General features: G+C 36.9%; 1 protein-coding gene across 2 annotated transcripts in view; it reads right to left on the reverse strand.

Moving 5' to 3' along the window:
- The window catches only part of LOC107091800 (signal transducer and activator of transcription 5B-like), a 75,697-nt gene extending 70,300 nt beyond the window's left edge, over window positions 1-5,397 (reverse strand). The window contains exon 1 of one of the 2 annotated variants that reach the window (XM_015385960.1): window positions 5,264-5,397. The gene's annotated coding sequence lies outside the window, so the exon portion shown is untranslated. The remainder of the gene's footprint in view (window positions 1-5,263) is intronic. The other variant, XM_015385959.1, reaches the window with a different exon arrangement.
- Window positions 5,398-11,250: the final 5,853 nt, after the last annotated feature.

Raw genomic sequence — 11,250 nt, forward strand, 5'->3', positions numbered from 1 at the left:
GGAATCAGCAAACAATGCCAATATATCCAAACCTTAAGAAAACAGAGGTTGGAACTGCGGACAAATCTCCGATCTGTGCAACGCCATTGAAATAAAACAAACAATGATATAATGGTCCAAAGCTTGCAAAAAAAAAAAAAAAAAAAAAATGTAGGTGCCTTATATAGCTACAGTAATAAACAAATATGCCAATTTGACTTATAGAGCATCTTTGCATGACAAGAACACCAACTGAAAAGTAGGCCAGTGGGTCACCTATGCCAAGTCATGACCCACGATGTCATAGTATCTAGAATGCAAAACAAAACTGTGAATGTGAACTCTTCAGCTTTTTGAACTGAGACTTTTTCAAATATTACGATTCAGTTTTACTTTACTATAAACTCAACATCCATAATTGCATTGTTTTTCAATGCACTGACTGCACTTTTTTAAGAGTCCCTCCCTTTTTTTTTGTTTATTCCTCCAAAATATTCCCCACAGAGTGATGTATGAAAAATTAAGTATGACTCAATCTTGAGATTTATTTCTTAATATATTCATTTTTGCTGCATAGTGTATTTCAATTTAAACATTTAGATTGTTGTTCTTTTTTTTATAAATATATGTTGTCTAGTGCTTACCTCTAGGGTATTAGCATTACCACTGACAGGTTTGTTTCAGTTCAGTTTAACTCAATTGCATTTTATCCTATTCTAATCCATAATTCCATTGGTTATCAAGAGTAGCCTTCTTAATACATTTTGGATAAATATCTTATTAAAAAATCCACTAATAAAACATATCCTATAGACTATGTGTATGCTGTGTATGTGAAGACATCTTTATCAAACTTAAAACTGGCCCATTAGATACAAATCTAACAAAAAGCAACATTTATTGGGTATTTGGAAAGAAAATAAACAACTAACTTAAGTTCTTGTTAAGTTTTTGATGAGATGTGTAGAAAACACAAGTCCAAAGCAGAGGAATCAACTTTCCGTCTAGTATAGATTGACCAGAACTTGAACTTTGCTCAACTTCCCGTTTCACGCCATTTAATTAAAGCAAGTGAAAAGAAGGATCAATGTTTGAGACATTTATGGTGAAAAACTTGTGACTGTGAGGGATGGTAGTCACCCTCCTTAACAACCCAAACCTGCATAGTCAGCAGGGATTTGGGCTAAAATAAGGCAGAGGTTTTTACAGAAGAAGAACCGACTAAGAAGAAGACACAGAGAAGGCTGGGGGTTAAATCTCATAGAATAGGAAAAACAAGAATTTATTTAACTCATTGAAATCAAAGAAAAGTTTCACTCAGAGTAAGTAGAGGTCATTGGACAGCAGTTTACACGATACCAACAATCAGCAACCTTATTTGACAGATGGATCAGAGCACTCCTGGCCTAGAAAGCTCTAGGTCACATGACCAGTGGATTAGTATTAGCCCAACTGAAAAGGGGAAGGAGGTTGGTGTGCATTGCGCCACATGCTTCCCTATCACTTCCCCTTAAGTATCTTTCCCTTTCTGTTTCAGTCTTATTTCTCCAAAAGAACATATATGTATATCATAGGACTTTTTGCTTGCCCTTCCCACAGGAACCTCTGTGGGAGAGATGATGTCCATCCTCTTAAAAAAACAACACGGAGCAACAAGAAGCACCACGACAGTGAAGACAGGCATTACTGATTCTGACACATGACTCATAGCCCAGTCAGATCAAAACCTTTGCTTTAATCTGCTACCTTCATGCTGTTTCACACAACAGAAACACATTTAGAAGCGATCCACTTGAAAGTATTCAAATGTGGGACATGAGTAGCATCAGAGCAGCTTAGAGTACAAAAATAAAAACATAAATGTTTCTAAAAGTATCCTTATTAAGTTATGCTTCGCAATGAGAAGCGCTCCCTCTAAAGTGATGGAAATGTTCCGCCTTTTCCAGCTTTTCTGGCTCCAGCGCTTGTTTGACAGAGGCCAGTTTAAAAAGTGAGAAGCTAAAGGACGTGACATGCTGTGAGCACATGTAACAAACGAGCTTGTCCTTTTTTTGCTGCTATTCCTCCTTCATCTGGATCTTGCTGGCAGGGACAGAATGTGCCAGTCAACTCAGGTCAGTCAGGCAAGCCATGTTCCCATATCAACCTTTTTTTTTTTTTGAGCAGAGACCAATGAAAACTCTACATCCCTTTGCACTGTGTACCGCAGCGAAAGGGGAAAACGGTGCTTGCCAACAGGGTTAAATGCTACTGAAAGCAGAGAACATCCTTTTGTAGAGATTGCAGTCACAGTGAAACTCTATAAAGACACACCAAAAATGTAAATAACTTAAACTGCCTTTGCAACCTGTGCAAACTGCAGTGAAAGATAAACATGTGAAACTCACTAGCTCCAACTGGAATGATAATGAATTCTGTGCTTATTGGTGCTGATTGAGTTTTTGTTTGTGTTTGTCTGAAACAAACACAAAATGTTCTCTCTGCCGTGTAATGAGAGGAAACCCCTATTTATTACCGTACTTAAATGCTGCAAAGCAATGCTGTTCGAATTGTAGCTGCACCACAAAGCAAAATTAATCAGATTTAACAAAAACAAGAACAAAAAATATATATATATATATCAGGGAGAAATAATGTTAAATAAAAACAAGTGCACAGGCTCGCTCATAGAGCAGGTTTTCTTGCACATGATGCAGAAACTTCAAAGCAAGCTTGACATTTCAGACCGCGTTTGTGAGCTGGCACCAGTGCCAAAGTCTTCGCTCACCAGTCGCACTTGGCATCTTTGTTTTCTTTTACGAGCCATTTTACACTCTTTACCCTCGCCATGTTTTCAATTAAAAGGTGCAAACAGACAAGGAGGGATCTCTGTTGCAACATAATGAAGCTGACAGAGATGAAACCATTAACACAATGAAAATCATTAGCTTTTGTTCTCTGTCTCAAACATCTGAATTTCAATAATCAAGATTAAACAAATAAAAACAAAACTTGGTTTGAAATAAGCCGGAATTGAGGTCCGCATGGTATCACAACCTTGAATCAAATGATTGAAATTTTAGAGAAAAAAAAAAAGTTTGATGCAAAGCTGTTATTTGTGATTATTCTTAAAAAGAAAGACGTCATCTTGCAAAACACGAAATAACGAAATCTTTTTTTATTTTAGACATAACAATACGCAGAAACTCTCTCTTTCTCTTTCTCTCTCTCTCTCTCTCTCTCTCTCTCTCTCTCTCACAACCACCTGTTCAGTGTCATGCAGCAACATGTGGGGGAGGAGCAGCCCAATTATTCACTTTTTCAGACATGCAATTATAACATAAAAAAATAGGATATTTCACCTATTTTGAACCAGTAACCTCCTTAAAGATTAATGTGTATAGATACCAGATATACACAGTGGCGGTTCTAGACCAAATGGCCATGGGGGTGGGGGGCATGTTTTTATGGAGGCACAGAAAAGCATAAAGCAAAAACGGGCAAGGTATTCAAATATATTAAAAGAGCTGCATGGAGTGAATTTTCTTCAATTAAGTTTAATTAAAATTATATATCTTCTAACTGAAAATTTTTATTTTTGGCTCAAAAAATGTTCATTTGGATTATCGTTAAAATCAAAATAAAAAGCCCCTAGCATAGCAAAAAATCAACTCAAGAAATTGTAGCTATATAAATATAGAAAAAAAGATCAAATAAAGCTATTATTTGGAATATTAGGTCAATATACACTCATCATTTAGGAATTTTATATATTTTTAACCTAATTTAAGTTAAAATTATAGTTTTCTATAAAATCACAATTAGAACTTAAGAAAAACTGAGAAATTCAGCTGTAAAAGAGTATTTTTTTAAATTTGTTTTTTTTTTTTTTAAAACAACTACAGCGGATGACTGGGATCCTATCTCAATATCACTGAAGCTGTACCCTTATTGTTTTTTAAATAATTAGTAAAACAGTAACTTTATTTATCATGCATAGATTATTAATGAAACAATGGGCGGTTCTAGACAGGGGCCAAAGGGGGCCAGTGCCCCTGTAGACAATGTCCTGGCCCCTGTACTGAAGACATAATACTCAAAAAAATTCTAATGATGATATGCACTGGAACAGACATGGTTACTGATAGGTCATTTGGATCTATTTCATTTTTTTTTCTTTACAAATTCTGTTTTACTAATTATTTAAAAACAATAAGATGATAGCTTCAGTGGGATTTAGATAGGATCCCAGTTTCATCTACTAAATGTTTTTTCAAAACAAAAAATACACAAATTTTTACAGCTCAATCTATCAGTTTTCCTTGAGTTCTAATTCAGGTTTTATAGAAAACAGTAATTTCAACTTAAATCAAGTAAAAAGAAAAGTAAAATTCCTAAATTATGAATGTATATTGACCTAATAAGACATTGAATTTTAATTAAACCTAATTGAATAGAAATGTTACTTCATGCAGCTATCTTGATATATTTGAATCCCTTGCCCTGTTTTTTATTTCATGCTTTTCTGGGCCCCCATGGAAACACGCCTCCTGGCCCCCTGGTATATTTTTGTCTAGAAACGCCACTGACTGAAACAGTGTTTTAGCAGAACTAAGAAGAGGCAACAGGGTGACAGCAATAAAGCTACTTTTGAAGCCTGCCCTTGACTGCAGAGATCACATTAGTGCGCCGCATATGGAGCAGCTCTATGTTCATATTTCATCTTCATATCTGACGCCCCTATAATGGAGTCCGCTGGAGTTGTGAAGGTGCCCAATAATAAAAAATAAAAAAAAGTTTTTGACTGATAATAGAAAAATAAATTGCAAACATAACCTCCTGTTGTATAATTAGACAAGATGAAGCTTGATAATGATACTTTATAAGATGATAAAGTCGTTAGAGTGATAGAAATATGCCAGCTGAGGCAGGATAAGGTGACAGTAAACTGACTGGCTGCGCGTTTCCAGGCGCTGAGCTTATAGACAGGACGTGTTAGTGGGATATGAGCTCTCAGGAGAACCTGCCTGTTGATTCAGCGAGCAGAGAGGAGCGAAAGTGGCCCATAAACAAACCCAAACGCAGCCTCTTCCAGGCGCGCGGAGGCTGCGTCTCCAGATGGAGACGCGCTGTCGCACTTTGTTTACAAAGCGCTGTCAGAATATCATTTCGCAACGTAGAGCGTCAAAAGAAAGCGAGGGGCGCAGAGCGAGGACGTCCGTCTCCTCCTCAGATAAACAGAGAAAACGCGATCAAATGAGAATAAAAAAAAAAAAATCAAATAAAAATAAACGGCGTCCCTCACCTCTGTGGAGCGACGAAAGTTGTTTTCCTTTTTCATAAAATGTGGGGGAGAGTCTACAGCGACGTGATCAGCCTCCGGCAGGAATTTCTCCGTTAGTCAGTTCCCAACAGTTCGCCGTACAGTCCACGGCTCTCTGTCTGTCTGTCTGTCTGTCTGTCTGTCTGCCTGCCTGCCTGCCTCTGACACGCCGCCCACTTCCGGCGGTTCTCTCTACGTCTGACGGTTTCTACGGATCACTGATGACTGAACTGTCGAGAAGTGGCAGCCTGATGTTAGTTATTAACCTCGTGTCAGCACATAATAAAATGTTCACTTATTATATGTGTGCTTTCTGTATAAAATGCATAAAAAGCTTATGTTAAGGCGCTTTATTTGAGTTTGGTTTTAAAGTTTTATTACATGGCTACGACGCATGACTAAATAATAACCTGTCAAAAGTAAATTTAAAAAAAGTTTGCATTGTTATTGAGCGCTATGCCGAAAGCATATATATAATAACAATTGTATTAGTGGAAAAAGTAATATTTTATGTGATCTGCTGAGATACAAGTGGCAAATTTTCACTTCTTTCCAGTCTGCTCCATCAACAGTATGCAGCGGCGCCCCCTAGTGCTAAGATTTGGCATTTCACCCTGAAAATAATTGAACTTCCTTTCTTTCTATAAATATTCAATTATGTTGCTTTCATTAGTTGTTGTTGTTTTTTTTTTTTTTTTTTGTTTGTTGTTGTTATTTTTCTCGTAGGAACCCAAGGAAGAAATGAGCTTTTTAGGTTGAAGATAGGTAATTTTACAAAATATACAATATCATATAATGTAGGGGAGTGGTGGCCTAGTGGTTAGAGCATAGGGCTTGGAATCCTGAGGTTGTGAGTTTGAAACCCACTCCCACAGACTGCCACTCTAACTGTCTGAGCAAGACCCTTAACCCTCGATTGCTCCCTGGGTGCTGCACAGTGACAGCCAACTGCTCCCCAAAGGAGATGGGTTAGATGCAGGAAGTTAATTCCTTCATTGTGAAATAAATTAAGTTGTATTTCCATCTTTTTATATATGATAATTATGCAAAATAACAATAAATGTTGTCTACCGGTAAGTCTAATTGTTGTGTTTTTTTATATCAATATTACAAATACAGTTGCTGAAGGGACAATATATAAAATAAAAATACATCTACAAAATTAATTTGAATACTCACGGTCTAGAATCAGGGAGAAGGCCTTAAATGGAGCTTTATGTAAAAAAAAAAAAAAAAAAGTCTGATCATTTGCATGATTTCAATGTTTTATCTCACAAATGTTAAAGGTGCTGAATCTTAAAATGTTTGCATAAGATGTTAAAACAGTGGATAAAATTCTCATCACCTCCGGATGAAAAGGAAAAGCAATTATTTAAGTGAGGAGGGTAATATGTGTTAATGAGCAGCTTCTCTATCATTAGTCCTTTTTACAGATATATCAAAAGGACAACATAAATTGGGTCATTTTGAGAACATTACCCTAACACAAATAAATAATCTAGGAATTAAAAAGAATCCTAAAAAACTGTAACAGAAATAAAATACAGTTATCTTGTTATCATTATTTAATATTATATTACTGACATTATTTCTCAAAGACTGCCTGCTGAGTCTTAAAAAGTTTGGTTTCTATTGACTAACCATTTGTGACAAAAGCGTTAATTACATCATCTTCTGAAACCTAAATAAAAAGCGATAATTTTTAGTAGCAGTCATGCTCTCTTTGTCAGACATGCAACCCCCTCTGAACAGATGTGGCCTGATTCTGGTGTTTGATTGGCTGCTGGCCAAAACAGAAAGGTGACAGTCGTTTCCTCAGACAGCTGAGTCAGCAGCTCCTGACGGTAATAGCTGCGCATCTCAACCCCCCACCCCCCGCAGAGGTCTGTTTTTATTTCCTACACCCAAAACAAGATAGACATAAGCCGAAGTGAGGAGGTGCTACAGAGAAAAGCAGATGATTAGTGATACACAAGCTGCCTGCTTCCTGTTTGTTTGCCAGTTTCACCTCAGTGTTCGTGTTTTCACGATGGGACTCATGGGTATAAAAGCCCAAAGCTGCTGAGCGCATCATTTCTCTATGAAAGATGCAGATAAAGAGATAAAGAGCACTCATCTCACACAGTTACAATTGGGAGTTTCCAGTTAGGGAAGTCCACTAAAAAAATAAGAGATATATCATCAAAGGCTGAGAGAAACTCACAGCGAAAGTGGGAAGTACAGAGACAGCTCATTTCAGAGGTAACCTGATTCCTAAATTACAGTTCATTTGCTCAGCTGTGTGTTGGATCTTCACTGGTCAAGCTTGAAAAAAGACTCTCCAGGAGCAAAGTTGCCCTTTTAAGAATGGCTAAGAATGAATTTATTTCACATTGAAGATTAGCCTAAAATAAAAGGAATTATAGTTTTCTATACAACTGTAGACTTAAAAATAAAAGGACTAATTTCACACAAAGTTTGCCAAAACCTCTAAAGTCTTGTTGTGAGAATGGCGGTATAGATATTATGAAAAGCTTCAGCAAGCTGACCTGTAGCGTAGCTGCAGCAATGATGGGGATGGGTTCTCATGAAACTATTCTGTCTTTAATTTGGATGAATTCTTGCGCTCTCATTATGCAGAAAAAAATCCATTTGTTTTTAGTTGGATTGGGGTCAAAATGATAAGATACACTTTATTGATCTCAAAGTGAAGAAATTCACTTGTGAAATCGGCTCAATGGTCAAAAAAAGGTGCCAAAAGGAGGAACCATCCATCCATCTTCGGACATGCTTAATCCCAAGTGGAATCGCAAGGTGCCTATCTCCAGCTGTCTACGGGCGAGAGGCGGGGTTCACTCTGGACAGGTTGCCAGTCCATTGCAGGTCAACACAGAGACAAACAACCATTCACACACACACTCACACCTAAGGAGAATTCATAGAAGCCAATTAACCTAACAGTCATGTTTTTGGACTGTGTGAGGAAGCCGGAGTACCCGGAGAGAACCCACACGTGCTCAGGGAGAACATGCAAACTCCATGCAAAAAGACCCCTTTGCTGCTGAGCAGCCGTCCAACATATTCCAAAAGGAGGAACATTTCTATATCTATAAATATATATATAAAACAGCTGGAGTGTCTTATTTAACAGGATTTTTGCACAGGTTGTTAAATAAATATTGATTGCACATTAATTAAATCACAAGATTTTGCAGTTGTGCCGCATTGTAAAGTCTGATGGCAGCACGTATAAATGAACTGTGGTAGCATTCCTTTTTGCAGTGGATTTTAAAAAGGACAGTTACTTTAATCCATAGCAGCTAAATTATTTTATTTCATCCAAAGAATATTAACACCAGAGCATGATTCTGCCAACACCATGTTAAACTTAAAGTATAGTATTCGTTGGCTGAGGTGCAGTGCCGTTTCAGTCCCAAAACATAGAATTTGAAATTAACACTAAAAGCTAAGCTTTGTTTTTTTAGGCCAGACCACTTTCTTCTGTCAGAATCGTCTGCTTAAGAAATTTTCATCTCACTTCCTTACCAGCAGGAGATACAGTAGACAATTACAAGGTCGGCTTTCTATCACCTGAAGAACATTTCCAGGATTAAAGGACTAATGTCTCAGCATGATCTGGAAAAACTAATCCATGCCTTTATTTTTAGTCGAATTGATTACTGCAACAGTGTTTTCACAGGTCTGCCTAAAAAGTGGATCAGACAGCTGTAGCTGATCCAGAACGCTGCTGCCCGTGTCCTCACTAAGACTAAGAAAGAAGAGCATATCACCCCAGTTCTAAAGTCCTTCCACTGGCTCCCTGTATCTCAGAGAATAGACTTTAAAATACTTCTGTTATTCTATAAATCTCTGAATGGCTTAGCACCTAAATACATCACAGACTTGCTATCAGTGTATCAACCCTCCAGACCACTCAGGTCTTCTGGCTCCAGCCTGCTCTGCATACCTAGAACCAGAACTAAAAATGGAGAAGCAGCATTTAGTTCCTATGCTCCACATATGTGGAACAAACTTCCAGAAAACTGTAAAAGTGTGGAAAGCCTGAGTTCCTTTAAATCAAGACTAAAAACACATTTGTTTAGGATTGCCTTCGACTGTTCTAGTTAAACAGTTCAACTTTTTTATTTTCTTTAGTCCAACTGTTTTTAATATTCCTTTTTGTTTCTGCCTTTTTTTTCTATTTTTATTTATTTATTTTCCTACTTGCTATGATTCTGTTTTATTTTCCTGTATTTTAATCATGTAAAGCACTTTGCCATATCTTTGTACTAAATTGTGCTATACAAATAAATTTGCCTTGCCTAGCTCTCACATGTAAATCAGCATAAGTAGTAATTAGTTTATACTTTGTATTTAATCAATTACAGAGAATAAAAATTTATGCTTTTTTTTTCCAAATCTTCAAAATATGCATTATTCAATATATGCGGTTTTTAAACAAAGGTAAAAATTAAGGGAACACTTTTGCAACAAAGTTATTGTGGATTCCTTTGGGTTTTACTTTAATCTTTTTCAACCAGCTCTTCAAACACCACAATCTCTCTGCTATTCATTACAGGTACGGGCTTTTTTCATCCCTACTCATCTCTGATCGCACCTACTGCTGAGCAGGGCCAGGAAACACACACAAAAAAAGAAAGGCATGAATTGGAATGTTTGAAAATTGGTGTCCTGAAGCAGAGTCAGGACAAGTAGAGCCGTGGAAAAGCAGCATTTTGTCACATTAAGGGTGTAAAAAGATCTGAAATAATTTAACATGATTTTATTTTATTTTTGTTTAGATCACCAGCTTGGCATGTTGATGATAGTGCATAAATGTTTCATATTCTATTCTCACCCGACATTGTATGATTCAGTAAATATAGCCCATCATGACACGTTTTAGAAATTTTAGTTGTGCTTATAGAAATCTACAAATGTGTCATATTTTTTTAAGATAAAAAAAAAAAAAGTACAGGAGATTCCAAGACCTGATAGTTTGTATAACAAACACCAATCATACATGTTTCGCACTTCTAATAGTTTAGTTAGCCATTTCTCACATATAAAGTTTGTCATGTTAATAATGCATGCTAATTTTTTTCTTTAGTAGCTCTGCAGACTTTCTGAATGGGTTTGAATATTTTCATTGACTTTATTTTTTCCTCCTCACCTGTTTAGTCCTTAAACCCGACCATCTTCAGTGGATTGAATATTAGAGGTATTGTACCCCCCTAAAAATTGAAAATATGTCAATGACGTATTTCTCAGCTCGTCTCAAATCTTGGATGTCTGTTTTCTTTATCTTAAGGAATTCTTTGATACTGCAAAATAGGTTTTTGTTGTATTCTAACTAAAACTGTCTCAGTTAAAGGAAAAAAAAAATTTTGTTGGCGGTTCTGACACATCGTAGAGCTTCTTAGTAATGAACCAAAATAAGGAGTTTGTTGTGCAGTACTACGAAACAAAATGATCTTTTTAGGATGGTCTTCTCAGTCTTCCGGGTCATGGCAAAGGCAAACCAGGCTTAAATTGGAGGTAGCCAGACTCAGTTTTTCTGAAAATGCTCAGAGGCCCACACCAGAACAATCTGTAGTTGGAGAGCTGATGTTTTTAAGCAACTGGAAGATCATCCTTCTGAGTACAGCCCAAGAATCACGTCAGAAATACCCACCAGTCGTTCTCCAGAGTCTGTTGTTTTTGATGAGTCCTGTTTTTGCCATTTGAACCATGATGAGCATGTATATGTTACCATTTGTATAAAAAAAAAAAAAAAAAAAAACGCACCCAAATGATTGCATTTGTTTAGTTATTGCAATGGTTGGCTGCAATTTGTAGCAATCAGTAGTAGTTGTCTCACGGCCATGGGAGGAAAAAAAGCAGTTTAAATCTGTTAGTGTGGGCTGTCATGCTTGGCAGAGGGAAGGCTGGTAAAAAAGGGAAAGCTCTGGATGAGCTAAAGCATCCTGGATTTAAATAAACTGCTCAGC

This window comes from Cyprinodon variegatus, unplaced genomic scaffold (assembly GCF_000732505.1).
Source record: "Cyprinodon variegatus isolate N-32 unplaced genomic scaffold, C_variegatus-1.0 Scaffold352, whole genome shotgun sequence".
NCBI classification, from domain to species: Eukaryota; Metazoa; Chordata; class Actinopteri; order Cyprinodontiformes; family Cyprinodontidae; genus Cyprinodon; species Cyprinodon variegatus.